The 17,733-nt window shown below is 41.9% G+C and overlaps 1 protein-coding gene across 5 annotated transcripts in view; it reads right to left on the reverse strand.

Annotated features, from left to right (window-relative positions):
- Positions 1–7,807, reverse strand: part of SNCAIP (synuclein alpha interacting protein) — an 84,405-nt gene extending 76,598 nt beyond the window's left edge. For 2 of the 5 annotated variants that reach the window (XM_065663207.1, XM_065663210.1), the window contains exon 1: positions 7,596–7,679. The gene's annotated coding sequence lies outside the window, so the exon portion shown is untranslated. Of the gene's footprint in view, positions 1–7,595; positions 7,680–7,771 lie in introns of those variants that run through there. The other 3 variants (XM_065663209.1, XM_065663208.1, XM_065663211.1) reach the window with 3 other exon arrangements.
- Positions 7,808–17,733: the final 9,926 nt, after the last annotated feature.

Here is a 17,733-nt window from a genome sequence, read left to right on the forward strand (position 1 = left end):
ATGAGGGACTCAGGTCCAGATGCAGAGCATGCTCTGACAATGTTGCAGGGAAGCAGTGGGCATGAAGTCATGAACTTATGTCGGCATGTGTAGGATCATCCATGGTAGTGCTAATCTAGACAGCACAGTTAAAAATAGCAGTGCAGACAGATGAAAGCAGACTCCAGCATGGCTTAACAATTTGCCCAAAAGGTTTGGACAGCACTCTAGTAAGTCTAGGCTGGCACTTCTTCACATCACATAGAGATCAAAGCTAGTATAGATATGTCTGCATGTCCTGCAATCACACTACTCAACTACAGTGTAGACACATCCAGAAATAGTGCTACCGTAGATATGTTCGTCTAAGAACTGCATTTGAAAAAAGCAAAGCCTGGGAACATACCATTAGGCATATGGGACGTGATGAGGAACATATGCTGGAGACAGTGTCCATTATGTTAAATTGTATTAGCTGGGCTAATTCCTTTCCCTACACAATATGCTTTCCTTGTAGTCCTGGAGGACATGATAATGTGCTGGTTGGCCTTTCCTATGAGGATTCACAGCGTCAGGTCGGATTAACCTAATCCTTCAGGTACAGTGGCTCACCTAGTTTTACTGTCTAATGAAGAGACCCAGTTACACTATAGAGGCAGCTGGAGGCAATCATGTTATGTGTAAATGGCGCTTGTTCCTCTTCATAAAGCACCAATGCCAGATGCTGAAGCCCTAACCTAAGCAGGCATATAGTTATTTACCATTTCAAGGCTAGTTATTTCAGAAGAACACGATAACCAACAACACCTTTATCCAGTACTGCTGCTACCAGTGGCAGAACCTACTGTGATGCAGAAACTCAGGAGCTGATAAAGTACTTCATATTCAGGACCTCCTCCCCTGAAATAGTGGCCGGTTGTTCAGCTGCAACATTATACCTATTAGCTACAAAATATAAACTATTACAGACACTATATCCTGTTGGGGATAGCTTACTACCATTTGTCCAGCAAGTGACCAAAGAGATGTTCTTAAACTGACTGTTCTTAAACTGACTGTGTAATGAATGATTCACTCCAGGGAGATTTTGTGTGCATTTGCTAAATCACAACCAGAAGGCAAGTCAAGAAGGAATGCAACTCTTCAGCATGCTTAGCTGCCTTATGAGGAGAGTATAAAGACGCACAAGCTAGTGTTGACTCAGATGACTGAAGTTGTGGTAGGAATCAGATCACAGCAGCAGGGGTTACATATAGGCTAATTTACCACAGGAAGAAGCAAGCCAGTGAAATTAAGAAAGTTCTGGGTGTGGGGATAAAAATCCCTTGCTGTTGCCTGTCTCTCTGTGGAAAACCTGAGCACGCGCACAGTTGCGCTCCTTTTGGCTGTCCAGATCTGGGCATCTCAGCACTCAAATCACAGCTTAACCTCAGGCATCGGGCAGTGCCACTCCAGTCATTTCATCTCAGATTCATGAACTGCTTTACTGGGGAAACGCAGAGAGGCAGTGGTTAACTCCTCCACATAGGGAACATCATAGTAAAGAGCAGAAATACATTTTCCACTACTCTGTTTGCTAATGCACTTCATCTGTGACCTTCGAGAACAACTACAAGGAGGTGGGTGAGAGTTTAATTGCTGTGTTCACTTTTAGAGAATGACAGCTAAATTTGACAAGTATGGTGTGAAAAACCTACCCATTAGACTGACAATATCAATGTTTTTGAAAGCATTACTGAGCAGACAAGATAACTGCTGTATCTGTGTAATACATACCAGTAGCAGATTCATATTGCTGAACAATAAGTAATAAATTAATCTCTCAGATTTTGGTGCTCTCAAAAATCTGTTCCAAAAAATGCTGCGTTGAGCTATTTGTAAACAGAGGCTTCCTGAATCTAGAATTAAGAGTCAACTTATCACCAAAAGCAGTATCATTACCATTTATCAAGGATAATACATGGTACACCAACACAAACAAACATTAACAGAAACATACTAATTTAAATGCGAACACTCCGAACATTAATTTCTGGAACTACACCATGTGCTCTGTAACAGTATATCACAAATTTGGTTCTCTTTTAACTTGCAACTAATTGATTTGACAGCATTTTTCCCAAGATCTGGCCTGTTCAGTCATAACAGCACCTACTGTTATCATGAGCCTTTACAAGTAGTTCTTCTTTTCCTATGGAAAACTTGCCATACACAAATAACTAATGCAAAGATGTATATAAAGGAATACAAAATCAGCCTCCTGAAGATTATGCTATTAAATTGGTTTAAGCAAATACCCATCAAGAAGGGTTAGAAAGTATTATATTCAACAGAACAGTGAAAAGCTGAATGCTCCTTTTTCTAACCTGTTGCTAATTCCACGGGTACACCACCTCACTCCATTCACATCTGTGACAAGGGTGCAGATTAACTAAACATGAACATATTAATCAAGTGGCCCTGGTAACTACGATTCCACAGACACGAACTGAAAAGCATTGGCGGAGTTCAAGATTACAATATTTATTCAAAGTTGCTTACACTTAGCCACCATAAATCCCTTTACCTCTAGCTTAAAATCTGGTTTAGGTTAATGAAAAGCAAATAATTAATTATGTAAGTATAACTCAATTTCCTGGTGATTCCATTCTGTAACTCAAGATAAGTTTTTTGCCCATGTCCTAGCAACAAGCACAAATATTGTGCTTTATCCAGAGCTCAATGTAAGAATTTGCAAAATGGTAATATCCCAGTATTTAACATAATTAGGACACACACCTTAAGACTCTTCGAATGTACAAGAAATGAATATTCTTAGACTGATAAAAGTGTGGGTCAGAGAATGTGACATGAAGCTTTTTTACCTTGCTAGCACTCTTCTGCTTCTGTGTACACTAAATTTCGCTGTTTTATTTTGCTTTATTTTGTTGGATTGTTTTTTGTTTTTAAAAACATCTTGGATGGTGTATTTACAATATTGAAATAAATCTCTCACCTTGCTGACAACTTCAATATTTAAAACCTCAAGCCAACTCGAAAGCAATTCTTGGGCTCTTCATAAATTCACTACTGTGACTCAACCGGAACTGACAGCTCCACATACAAAAGGCCGAATATTTACAGTTGTATTTTAGTAAAAGAGAACACAAGATATGTACATGTATGTATAAACATGCCAGCAGTTATACATTACTAGTCCAAGCAGTTAAAGGTATTTCCTATTTCTTAACAAAATGCCAGTCAGTATGGCCAGATCCTGCAGAACTACTACATGGGTGAATAACCAACAGAGCAGTACAGCTTCAAATCATAATCATGCACATACCGCAGTCATGTGCATGTGGAGTACAGCCTGATTTTTACTCACAGATGTAAACAGGTTTGCTAAAAAGGAGGGGGGAGGAGCTGAAGGGAAGAGTTAAATTCCTAATTGGAATTTAAATAGTGAGTTCCAGATTGATACAGTAACAATAAAACAGATGGGGGAGAGAAGGGGGAGAATTTATACACAAGGAAAAGGTCAAGCAGTGCACCGGACTGAGTTTAAAAGATAAGTGATACAATGCCTTTTTCTCTGGTATAAACAAAGAAAAACGATGCCAGCAGTTTGACTGCAAACAAGAACTGGGGAGGAAACGGAACTGAAAAGGAAATGTTTACAGCAAACCTCAGAAACATAATGCTTCATTTTAATATGAAAAATATATTTTCAAGCATTACTCAATAACTCCTTATAAACTGCAAATCAACTGCATTCACATTCAAAATAAGCTTTTCTAAATGCTCCTTAGCATACTAGTAAATACAGTTAATGAAGGATGGTGCCAACTGCCAAACTATGGCAGCTGGACTGCACTCCCCTTTGATACCCCTAAGATCATCAGACCTCTGAATCACTCAGATTTTATCTTAGAAGATGAAATTACAGCTCCACCTTAGACAGGTAAACAGCAGGTGATATTTCTACCACAATAATTAATTAACTACTTTTTCCCCTGCAGTTAAAAACTCTCTTGGGACCTCAAATCGATAAGGTATCTGATGTGTATGTTCTATTTTCTCATTTCCAATGGTTCCACTGCGAATATAAATCTACCATACAACCACATTTGCATTTAAAGACAAATTCCCTTGAGTTTACTCTGCACCTGCTCCATGTAAGCCTATCTTCTCTGCCTCCTTTGAGAAATAGGCAGGTCTGCCAGAAAAAGAGAGAGCACAGACACAACGCTCCTCCAAGTCCTCTTGCTAATTATCTAAGCTTTATTTCCTTTGGCTTAGTTATGGTCCTATGCCAATAGCCTTTGAAAAGAACAACTATTTGCCCTTCCGAAATCCAATGCTTCTCAACTTCCTTTAACGTACTTTTCATCTTGACAATGAACACAATCACTCTATTTTCTAATTAATATACATTAAAGCATTGGCAAATGGGTTCCTTACAAAGACTTTCACCAGAAAAATATTAAATTTTCTTTTTTTTTTTTTTGGTTAGCATTAATTAACATGGGTGTGTAAGGAAGGAGGAGCATAATCTCATTCTGGCATTTTACCTTCAACTTTAACCTGAAATATATGTTGGTTTATTCTAGCAAAATCAAAATTAAAATGGTAATTGTTCTCTTCTCTTCCCCTCCTTGTTCCTGTAGCCATGCTCGTGATTCATGGGTTGCTTCTGCAGCTTCATGCACATAATCAGAAACAGACAGGGGTGGAAATAGAACTCTATTTCACATCCCATCTAGTCAGTGGAAATGTTTCTAAACCAGGTGAGGGGAAGGAACTTGTTGCATCCCACAAAGATTGCTGGAACCCCTGGTCTGTGTGCTTGTGAGGTGCAGCAACACCGCTCTATGCATACATGACCACCAAACGATGCCACAACTATGAGTGCCATCATCCCAGCACTACTGCCAACGTTTTTTTATGTTGCTGCCCATGACGACTGGGTCCCCTCACCAGGCTGCCTCTGGCTATGTGCTCCCCTTTCTTGCTGGCACCACGTCACAGCGTGGAGGCAGAGCTATCCCTGTGCCTGCATTTCCAAGGACAAAAACTAGAGCAGCTGCAGCAATGCTGTGGTGCTTTCCCCTTCCTGGTTGTAATCAAGCAAGTGTCCAAGCAGGACAGAGCTGTTGTGAGCGCAGAGACAACAGGGGCTGGGATATCCTTGAAGAGGATCGTGTGAGAAGGAGAGCTGTACCAGTGCAGGCAGTATCCCACCTCAGGTACCTGTGGGATGGAGACTTCTTGCAGCTATGGAGTTTGCATAGGGATAGTTAATTGCCCGGAAGGCTGAACAATAGGGAAGCACTTTCCAATTTCTTGAAGCTCTGCTGATGCCTTGTCAAAAAATGGTTACAAAAATTTGTATTTTGGGGATTATGGTTTTCCAATCATAAAAAAACCCACACCCAAATGCAAAGTAACCTATCGCTTATGCATAGTATTCAGGGGAGGGACGGCATCTCCAAAGGCACCACCCAGTCACCTTGTCCAACTAGCCTTTCTGTTTTACATGCAGCTTTTTGTTAACTCAGAAGCTGACCCCAAAGAATCATGTCATACTTACCACATCACTGTCATCGGAGAAAGAGCAGTAAGAAAAGGAGCAGTTTCCACCTAATATAATTTGCTGTCTTCTATATGACTTCCTTATCTGAAAGACTGCCCATCTCCTTATGCCAAAATGTCACCTAAAGTATTTTGAGAAGTCCACACTGGATTATTTGCTCAAAGAGGTTGCTTGCTGTTTTGTTTATTTTTGGTTGTTTTTTTTTTTAACAGGCTGCTCTCTTAGAGGCTCCTCAGATTTGGAGATAGCTCTCCACTGTTCTCTGATACAAGCCTATTTTACCCACTTCTTCCAGTAAGTTACAAGCCACATTTGCTTTCTGCAGCACACTGAGTCAATGACACATATCAGAAAACAAAAAGACCTGAAAAATTACTGAACTGGTTTAAGATGCCACTAAGTAACTGGGTAATGCGGAACAGTCAGTCTTTGATACACAAAATCACACAGGAAAGAAATATACCTCATCCTACAGAGGGAGCCTTTTCACACCAGGCATGGGCAATACGCTTCTGTGCCCCTGAAGAAACACCTAAAGGAAAAGTTACTATACAATTTCAGAACTGTAACTATAGTAGTGAGACAAGTTTCTTCTTGACAGATGGACAAGTGGAATTGTTTTAGTCATATGAAAATCCTTTCTCATTGCTTGAACTCCTTCCTGAGCAACCCGTCAAGCCTCCTCTCAATATAAGGCTTCCAGCTCAAGGTACAAAATCTTCAAACTATGGCTCCAGTATGGCACCAGAAGACAGAAGTGGTCTTTGTAGAAGACATGAAGAAGCCATGTTCACGAGGCAGCCCATGAGCTAGGTACAGAGAATTTTAGGGTGAAGAAGCTCATGTTTACGGATACTAGTAAGCCAATGGGTCATATCACTTATGGCTCTTTGGGAGTACTTATAGTACATACACCTACCAAACACAACAAGGGCAGGGCGCTATGAAAGTCTGCTACAGCATGCTGTGCAAGGCTTAAATATGTGCACCTCAGTGTAATTCCTGGCTGCAGGATTGGAGGTCTTTGCACAAGATGCAAGGCAATCTTGATTTTCCTGTGCTAAGATTGTATCTCTTCAGCCATTTAAATACCCAAAAAAAGGGTCCAACTACCAAGTGATTTGCTTCAGAATACATTTTTTAAAAACTTTTTTAGTTATCTTTTGTGGCTGAATCACTGCAGTGTACAACAAGGCCATGCTTCCAAGATTTTCTAAGGAAACATAGGCACTGGTAGGTTTTTGGTGGGTTTTGGAGTAGGGGGAGGCTTTCTGAGAAGCAGTTGTGACTGATTAATCTCTCTTTAAGAGCTGTGGCTTTAAGCCAACCATTGAACGTGCCATGAGGTGATAACATTGACAATGAAGACTGAGACTATTTAGGAGCTGGTTTGCATCCAGTACCATTAGGACATAATCCTCCAGCTCCCCTTCACATGAACTGTATTTGCTCACATCAAAACGCTCGTCTGACCCCCAGCGCTGCAAACACACAGTCGCGGACTGACCCAAGGCGCAGTTTTTCTACCAGACAGCTCTGCATTTGCTTCCCCCAGTTACACACATGCAACTCCTACTTGACTCTGCTCCAGCCTCCGGCGAGCCCCGGTGGGACGGAGGGTGTAAGGACTGTGCCCGCCAGAGACGCCGGCTCCGAGCAGAGCGGGAACACATCTGCGCCAGCTTCGGGTGCCAGCCGGTTCCGCTGTGCTGCGAGGGGCTCTGCAGCGGCACTCGCAGAGCTGACATCACGTATGTGCTCAGCCTCAATAAAACCCCCGCGTTCAGCCCTGATTTCATGCGGAAAGCACTTCCCCGGGGCGGGCTGGCGGGGGCCGGGGCTCGCACACACAGAGCCCCCTTCCCCCGCTCTCGCCCCGCGGCCGCCGGCGGGGAGAACCCGCAGACGCGCCGGGCGCCTCCAGCCCTACCCGCACCCGCTGCAAGGGACCCCGGGCCTGTGCCCGCGCCCCCCTTGCCGTCGCGCCGGAGGACAGCGGCGGCAACAAAGCCCCCCGCCCGCTCCACTCGCCTCGTCTCACCCCTCTCCGTCCCGCTCGACCGTTCCTCGGCAGCCGCGGAGTGATGGAGACAGAGGAAGGACCCAGGTGCCGCCTCCCGGCTGCCGCCCCCGCCACTCCCCGCCGGTGCAGGGGGGGCTCCCGTCGCCCCCGCCCCGCCTCCCGCCCCTGCCCGCGCACGGTCCCGCCGCCCGCACCCACACACGCGCAGTCTCCCGCCGCGCCCGCGCTCCTCCCGCCACGGCGGGGGCCCGCTGCGTCACAATGTCGCCGCACTCCGCGGGTGCGGGGCGCGCTGCCACGTGACCGGCTGCGGGGGCTGTGCCGGCGGCGACGCTCCCCGTCCAACATCCCCCGTTGCCGGCGAGCCCCGCGGTGCGCCCGCGGTGGTGGTGATGCCCCCCCCGGCCCCCGCGCAGTTTGCGGCTGCACGGAGCCGTGCCCGCGGCACCGCCGTGTCGAGTGGTGCGGTAAAAATACCTGCAAATACCGAGCTTAGTCCGCGCACATCTGTTTAAAATAAAAAGTTGTTGTATTTGGGGCGGTGTGGGGCGGGTGGGGAGGGGGTTTGGTCTGCTACAAAAGCAGCAGGGTGTCGCTGCTGCCTTGCCTGCCTGCCTTCTGTTTGACGCGGACGGGGCCGGTGACACCCTCGATCGGCTTGGTCTGAGCAGGTCTCCCCTGCCCCGGCGGTTGAGCCGTGCCTTCGGCTGCAGCGCTAGAGCCCGCAGGACTGCGAAGGGTGGGCTGGCCCCGCCGCCCTGACCGCCCCGTAAGCCCGACAGCCGGCGACTCGCTGGGCCTGGGGATGGGTCGGCCCGGGTATTAGTTTGCCACCGGCGCATCTGGTGGCACGCGGAAAGCAGAAAAGGGAACGTTCTCGGGCCGGTTTTCTTTTCCTGTCATTTAGCCTGTCTTGAGCCCTACTTTCACGGCATTAACAGGCGTTTATTCCCCCCCTCCTCAATTTTCATAGGCACATTTTCGTCCATCCTGTCACTTAAATGCACCCCTTCATATACCTTTCCATCTCCTGCTTTTGTGTGCTTTTACATTTCAAACACAGACCACCTCAGATGTAATTTTCTCTGACAAGCAAAACCGCTGTAAAAGACCAAAAGATGCATGTAGGAAATTTAAGTGAATTTATGCTAGTCTGGCATTTTGGAAGAGTGTTGCAGGCAGGACACACCCAGCAGCACCACAAGTGTGCCCACATCAGTTAGCATGTTAACGCTGGAAACTGGGTAAACAGGCTCTGTGTGCTTCCTATAGAGATTTCTAGTGAAAGTGCTAATCAAAGTGTGGCTACTGGACACAGAAAAATAACTCATTCCACTTGATCCAGAGACACAGTCATCAGACAGTAACAACCTCGAGAAGCTTTTCATCCAAACCCAGCAACTTGGAGATGAAAGGAAGTATAGTCCTCTGTGGTATGTTCCTCGAGCTGTCTAGCAGCCCAGCGTCGTGCATTTTCAAATATTTTTTAGCTCACTTGACATACTTGCCCAGAAGTGGAAAGCTATTATTGTATTTCTTTCTTCTTAAACCGCATTTTTAAGAGGAGTAGAAGGCAATCTTGAGTATTAATTACAGTGAATCCTAATCTTCACGTGCAAGGCTATGTTAACCACTTTTAAGAATGTCTGTGCTGATTGTGGTGGAGGAGAGGTTTACTTAGGAAAAGTCTTGCTTTTATGTCACTCGCTTTTATGAAAGGACATATTTGGACACTGCACGTTTCACACTTGTACATATATGAAGATTAAGTACCCATTTGGGGTGTTCATAATGCGTTTGATTAAGTGTTTTTATACAGGAATGCTGGTCAGCTGTGTGTGATTAAGTGGTTTGAAAGGAGTGCAGGTCAGCTCCAGAACACAATGTTAGATAGGACTATGGCCTACTTGATGAACAACACTGATGAAAAACGAAAACTGAAAAAAACCCACCATCCATATGCAAATACCACTTTTAAGATAAAAGCTTGCCAAATGTCTATGTGCATGTTACATGTGATAGTATCTCAATTACTGCTGATAACCCTGTTTATATAACTACTTCTGAACTTATTTCTGGAAATATTGTTTGAATAAGAAGTGCTGATTAGCCTATAGGGCTGCACAAAAGCTATATGATGATATACAACTTCATTTCTTGAAAAAATTCAGGATTAATTTTTACTGCCAGTTACATGGCACCATCATTACTTTTTGTCTAACATAATATCACAGAACACTATCACTCTTCTTACTGTGTGTGCAGATACACAATTTTGCAGAAATAGAAACAACTTCTTGTTGATAATTTTATTCCCAGTGGAGTAAGTGGTTAAAAAATGTGTTGTACATTGCTTTTCTCATACATCTCTCCAGGATCCTGTAATGGTCTGTTGGACCTCAATGTCTCTACTTGATGAAGCTAAGGCTGATATTTGTGTCAGAATTGCACAGCATATGGTTGGATGCAGATGGGAAAAGACAGGCCTTCTGTGGGCTAGCAACGCTCACAAACATGAATTCTGTGGCCTCCATTAAGGGCTCATGGCAGTCAGCAGCAATCCATCAGCATCCGTGAGTGATCCAGCAGCATCTGTCAGTGATCACATCCATCGATATTAATGAATATGGGAGAAAACCCTCCACTACTTTTGAAACTCCTTCAAGAGATGACATTGAGGTGATTTAAAAGTGTGGTGCTTTTTCACCACAGAGAAAATTATGCTGCTCACGAAGACATGAACACATTTTAGTTAAGGCATGAAGCCCATTCAGACACATCCTGCAGGAGCTTTACTGTTTCTCCGCAAGACCAACTTTGGTGCCTTTATGCTGGTTCCTGGAAGTGTGCAGCAGTCCTGCAATGGAAAAGGTCGTCAGGAACAGAAAGAAGGCAGGAGGAGCCTGGAAGAGATGAGTTCAGTAAGACACACTGAATTGTCGTTCTTTTTTCAGGCCAGCCTTGCTCTGAAAGGTAACACTGCAGGGGTTTTAAAGTACTTTATATATATCGGCAGTGTGTGGACTTCCAGATGGTGACTAGGACTGCTGATGTGTGATTTCTCCACCAAGGAACATCACCAGCAGTATCATATTAAGCAAAACCTAATAATTACAAAGTAAGTGCGTTTCTTGAAATAACAAAGAATAAGCTTTAACTCAGTCATATGATGGTCCATGATGACTCACAGTCGTTCAAAGCAGTCATCAGGGCACGTATATGTTCTCTTTTAGGAAAATAAATCCTATTCAATGTTGAGAACCAGTAAGAATAACTACCAGTTTGAGAGCACAACAAAATTTGTATACTGATTTTGAAAGAGTGAGCCCAAATGAGGTGCATTGTTCCTATATTTGCCTTCAGGTTCTGGAGTTAAATGAGACACATATCAAGTTAACCTTGTATCTAACTTTCAGAAAACATAGGTTTTAGTTTTCCCTATCTTCAGTTTGCCTTAGAATATACAAAATACTATACACAATTGGGAAAAACACTTTCATTCTGAAAACCATGTAAAAATATAGCAAATAGAGGTTTAAGAATAATTCTGTTAGAGAATGAAAACAAGATTGCGTAGCCTGATGGAAGTATACTGACTCGCTGTTTCACTTTGATTACAACAAACAATACCACTCGCTGATGAGTAAGTCTGCCACCTTAGATTTGTGAAATTGCTGCATCCGAATGAACCTTGAGACTTCATACCTGGGACTGCGATAAAAAAAAGAATTGGGTTTCTGCTCTGTGTTTGTACTGTTTTCAATGTTCATAATGTCTGAACCTGATCTCAATGGGGCACTCTGCTCTCAAGGAATTTCAGAAAGCAAGAGATTGCCTTGCAAAGAATGTAGATCGGATCCTCATCCAGAAGAAGAGACAGCATTGCTTGAATAATTAGCTCAAAAACATCTTTCAATGCATACAGCTTTGTTTCTGGGAATGCGCAGGAAGGTATTTTCTGCAGCCGTAACAAGCCATTTACTTGACAACAAGCATGAGTGGAGAGGAGTTTCAAACCTGGGCCTTATTAAATGCTTACTGATTTGATCTGTTTTGTTGGGTGAAGCACATAGTGAATTTCACAATGTGGCATCCAAGGTCCTGCTTACACATTCAGCATAACTGTGCCGAAGAGCAGAACAAATACGGATGGTTGGAAAGCTAGTACATAGCAGGGACTATTACCATAATCAGCTACCCTAGCTTCTGGCATAAACACCCATAATTCCTGTTTGAACTAGAGAATGTTTTTCAGAAAGTGATCTAATCCTGATCACTACACTCCTAACAACATTGCTGTAGCAGATAATTAGCCTCATTGTTGAATTATGTATGCTTGGTCCACCTTCTCCAGCTATTAGGAGTTTCAAAGTTCTGACACTGGCTTTAGTTTTGCCTTTGCCTGCTGTAAATAAACTTTCCATTCTCGTAGATTTCATTTCTGCCTCTCTGCAAAAGGTTTTAATTTTATTTTAGTTTGGTTGTTTTTTATGGGCTTTTTATTTGTTTGGTTGGTTGGTTTTGGGGGAGGGGGAGGTTGGTTTGGGGGTTTTTTTGGTTGTTGTTGGGTTTTTTGTGATAGATTATGAAGGGTATATTTGAATTCCCTGAGATTTCGACAAGAATAAAACCTACAACTTCAAATTCATGAGTACTTCACATCGCAGATTTTCATTCTGAAAGATAATGTTGGCAAATTGGAAAGCTTTCAAGAGTGCTATTCAAAGCAATTACAGATATTGATACATGTTTTTTAAATCTGTTATTCCTCTGCAATACATACAGAGCCCACCTTTGAATATAAGCCATGTAAACAGGTTGCTACAAGGTAAAATGGACTGTGGAGCAGATTACAATCTGTGCTCCGTTAACTGCCCTGGTGCAGCTCCTTGTCCCTCCTGTGCTGAAATCGGGTCACTTGCTAAGTGGCAAGTGTGCTCTTGTTAAGTGGTAGGTGGGCTTGCACCCATCAGAAGGTGAGCATGCACAGAAGCAGATCCCACAGAGTTGCTGAACCCCACCGACTCATGGCATTATGATGCTTGTGGCGTCACTCAGCTACTGCTTTATACTGGGAGTACATGTGTAGTTGGCTTTTTGTTCCATCCTGTATGTGTGACCTGCATTCTTTGATGTGACCTCATTAGACAAGAAAAACAAGGAAAAAAAGGAACAGTTGTTTTTTGGTTATGATTAGAATATAATGTATGGTGCCAATTTAAAGATAAGGCAAAAGCCGTGGAGTTTTAGTTCAATGTCGATTTACACGTATCTTTTCCAGTTCAGTAGGGGTGTGAGTGAGTCATTAGAGGAAATCCTGACTAGGCAACACTTCAAATTGGATTAAGACCAAATACTTCACTTAAGCAAAATCTGTACCTTACTCCTTGTAAGGGCTAGAAGTGAATTCTAATCACAGCAACCCTGTGGAATAATGAAAAATTTTATAGCTATAATCAATACATCACTACTAATTCAACTGTCTTGAACATGCCCCCATTTATAATTTTATTCTGAGAAATTTCAAATCATGATAACTGTCAGTCTCTTGGCAGAAGGGTGCATGTCCTGAGTTAGGTCAAATCAAGAGATTTCAATTAATCTTTAGGTAATTGCTAAAATAATGAAATTAATAAAGCAGTCTGGAGAAATGTCTGGAAACCAGCTGACTATGTGACGTAGGCGTAAGATCAAGGTAAAGTAAGACTTGAAGTCTACTTTGTAATAAGTGTCCACATGAGAAAGGAGACTCCTTCCTATTAAAAAGTTAGGATGAAAAAGGTTCAACTTCGAGAGCTGACCAAATGCCTGTATTGGGGCCTGGTGCTCCTCTGCTGAAATGAAGAGTTCTGCAATAATTATCAGTGGAGGCAACTAGGGGGATGAGTTTCTAAGCAGTTAGAGAGGTGTCTGTTTTCTATTTTCTTTTCCTGCTGGATCTCAAGACAACACATGTAGACATGTGCACACAGATACACACATCTATCTGCATTGTCTACCTATATGAAAGGAACTTGCCACAGTGGTAGCTAAAACTGGAAGTCACTAGAAGTAAGCACAGATTCTTTACCCCTCTTAATTCTCTTAATTCTCACTTAGAAGACAGATTCATCTTTTGTGTTACCTCAATAAATGAGACTATGCAGTGGTCTGTGTTGCTTCTCATGAAAGTAAGGGTGCTAACAGCAGCCACACTACAGTTACAGACACCTATCATTGTGATGCCTTCTTAAACAACCTCTCAAAATACTGTCAAGATCAAAGGTACTACTTTGGGTAAAAATACTATCAGAGTTTCAATATATTGAGACAGATGATGGCAAACAAAAATGGCAGCTGAATAGAAGCTGGGTGGATCCACATTTTGTGATGAGTGTTGACAGGAGGCTATGGCTATGTTCACCAAAAGTGTTGCTTTGTGCTGAGGAACAGCCAATTCACCTGTTGCTTCAGAGAAAAGGGAATCTCATTTTTGTGATCAGGTGTTTATAGAGTTTTCACTTCCTCAGTGGCTGACAGGGTGCTTCTGAACCTTAGAATTCACATTAAGAAAAAAATCCCATTCACATGACTTCTTATTTAGCAGATCTATATTCACCAGAGCTTACTAAAATGGCCTCCCTGCCTGAACTTTTGTCTATAAGGTCTGAAATAGTAATGTGAACTAAGAAAAGCACAGGAGAATAGTTCATTTGCCATAATCAGCATTTCAAATAAAACATTTTTTACGTGGTATTATACATTCCTAGTGGACAAAATGAATTGTTTTGTGAACGTTCAGACTGACTTAACCTGACTATTGCATGACTTGTATAATGAAAGCCTGTTTTTCTTACTCTTGTAGAGAGGCAGTTACAAACAAGATTATTTCAAACAGCATTTTCCTTTGCTATGTTATATTTTACTGTTTTCTTTCACGGTTGTAATTATTTATGTTTGCCAGCTCTGCTGTCTAGCACATATCTATTTAAAGTACTGTGAGCTGAAGAAGAAATAATTTATGTTCTTTTTTTAATAACACTCTTGCTACCAAGTAGTATGCACTGTTGTTTGTCTGCAATCAATAATTTGTAAAAGAATCACAATTATAAAGGCATGTGGGACTGTGATACTCTTTGTAAACTTGACAAGCAGGTAAGTTGTGTGGGCAAAACCTAATTAAGAAACACTGTGTTATTCTTTATAAGGAAGAAAGCATTTTTCAAAGCAGAAGCTGAACTGAAGTCTAAACTAACTCTCTCTGAACTCAAGAGTAACAGTTCTCCTGACATGGTCAATGATACAGAATTTAATTTCTCGCTTTCCCAACACTGAAACATGCAATTATGAACCAGCAATAACACAATTTGGTAATTATCATTTGAAGTCATCGTTTAGTTGTTCTGATACCAAATAGGGTTTCTGCCAAAAAAAACCCTTTGTTATTCAAATAGCATTGCATTAAGCATTCAAAAGACTTAGAAAACTTGAAACAGCAGACATGTCCCATGGGATTCACAGCTCTGTCCCGTGATCATCACTGTGATTTACAAAAATAAAGCAAACAAATAAAACCCGTAAAACCCAATATGGGCCAAAATAACAGCTGTTCTAAATTGACATAGCTTTTTTTGCGGTCAAGGAAGAATGATGCTGATTTACACACATGGAGATTCCGGCTCTGATCTTTCATTTTCTTCCTTTCAATATGTCAATAAGGATCGTAATAGTAGCCAAAGATAACACACTTATGTAAGATTCATATTTTCTTTGTATTTGTCCTCCTTGTATTGTGTACTACACTAGTTATTTTTCTCTTTCTCCAGACATTTTGTTTTCTCCTCCTTTTTATTTTGTGTCTTTTCTCTTGAGATATTATTGTCATTTGAACTGGCAAAGAAACAGGTTCCAATTTTCTTTTCTCCAGAAGAAAACAGATTTATTTGAATCTCTCTTGGCAGCGTGTTCCCCACCCATGGGCCACCATGGAAGTACCAGTCTCTGTGTTTAGTGACAACTCCATTGTTCTAGATACTTCTTGTTATTGTGGTATGCCTGCATAATGAGAACAACTCCAGAATACTTAGCCTACTGAGAGCATGGAAAATGAAGATGTGAAATTATATCTTCTCACTTTCTAGTCTCTTTCCATACAAGAGAAGTACAGAGGGGTTTGAAACTTGTCACCTGCCAGAACTGAATTTCTGAAAGGAAGCTTTATGTTAACATCTAGCTGGTTTCTTACACACAATCTGTCCTTCCAGTGCATGATCTAGAAGCTGCACAGTCAAGGCATGACTGAACTGTGTTGTGCTAACCTGGCAGATGGTTCCTTTGGAGCTGCTAGCAGCTGGTATAGTTTAGAAATTCTTTTTGGTTGCTTTAAACTGGGAGCTGGCATTGGACCAACCTGAGGATCGAGCTATTCAGCCCTCATCCCCCCACACCCTTTATGTGATTGCCAAGTCCAAATTGAATGCCTCAAAGAATCTACATCAAGAATTTGGAGTTTAACCAAGAAACCTACTGGATCGCATGATGTATCTATAGTATCAGAATTTGTACAGCAATAGGCTGTCACATCCTTCACCCTGTGGAAATTATTCTGTGCCAGGTATGGTACACTGCAGTGATGAAGCCTGAAGGCTGAGAGGTTTGTTGGTTACCCTGGCCAAATCTCCATCTGTCAGAACAGGCTGTCTCCTGTCCAGCCAAAAGGTACCTTTTCCAGCTGTTCCTTTTTGGGTATCTGGCTGTGGTGAAGCATGAAAAGGCCAAGTTTAGAATCAGACCTGAGTATGAGGTCAGATCTTTCACTTAAGGATGATAAAAGCAAAAGTAAAACATCCATGAAAGTTCAAGCTTTGGAGATCATGGAGGTAACTGTGAATTAGCTAAGAAGGATTTGTGACTTTTAAGGGTAAAATAGACAAGTGTAGTAGTGATCTGACATTGATAGGGGCCAGAACCCCACATTTCTCTTCGAAGCCACCCCATTTAAGGAAAGCAGGAAAATTTACAGTCTCAGCACCTGTCAAGATCAAACACTCTGACTTACAAAATTTTTCCAGACATAGTCTGGAATATAAGAGTGGAGAGAATCCTGAAAGCAGAAAAGGAAGGCACAATGGATAGAGAAAAATAGGAGACATACGGGAGAAGAATTATACTGGGTCTAGTGTGAATGGGTGATAAGTAGATTCTGGTGTGTAAGAAGGTCAGGAGTACAGTCAGGAGATCCAGAGAGAAAATAGGTCAGAGCAGTGTTAACTGTAAGAGAAACACTTTCAAGGAATTTCAGACCATATGGAGTAATTATATAACATACTGTTCTTTTGTTGAAGAAAACAAGAGTAGTGCCCATATAGGTGCCCAGCTGACACTCACAAGGCAGGTGCCTAACTGACATTCGTAAGGCAGAGGAATTCTTCCATGTATTCTTTTTGTCTTTTTACACAAAAATCCAATGCCACTGCCAGTAACAGCTCATTGTTAACCATGTATTCTGACATTGCATTGAAATAGCTTCTTTATACTGCAGAATGGCTTTTCAATGCCTTCTTGACTTAAAGGAAATAGTAAGACATTTCATGCAGTTGAATATTAAGTAATCCTGACCCAGCACCAAGATGCTTATTTCTGGTGGTGTTCTTCCGTTTGCCAAACATTCTGTCAGCCAGCTGCTATTTTAGATTTAATATCCATGACTTGACATATCCCTTCTGTTTGCCCTATTTGCTTTCTTTCCGTTCATGTCATTCTTTCATACGTAACACTAACCAAGGAATAAATAAGAAAAGAACCTCAAAAGAAGTATCATCGGGAAAAAGCAAGCAAGCAGAATAACATCATCTGATCCAAAACTGTGTATATAACTACACAGGTAATTGTTGCCGAAATGAAAATTTACTTGCCACATCTAACTTCTCTGGAGTTGATGTGATCTATTTATCACTCATCTTCTTTTTCCTTCTCTTACTTTAGCTCCTTGCATTTTGATATATCAGTTGTAGAAACCTTCATTTCCATACTTTTTTCTGTTGTTTTTTTTTTTTTTTTTGTGGATGAATCATAGTAACATAACTCCATCTTCAATAATGTGTGAACCAATTCAGCCTCTCAAGGACTGCCTACTATTAATATTGTGTTGTTAATTGCTGTTCGCTGTGTTGCTTTG

Source organism: Lathamus discolor, chromosome Z, assembly GCF_037157495.1.
Source record: "Lathamus discolor isolate bLatDis1 chromosome Z, bLatDis1.hap1, whole genome shotgun sequence".
NCBI classification, from domain to species: domain Eukaryota; kingdom Metazoa; phylum Chordata; class Aves; order Psittaciformes; family Psittacidae; genus Lathamus; species Lathamus discolor.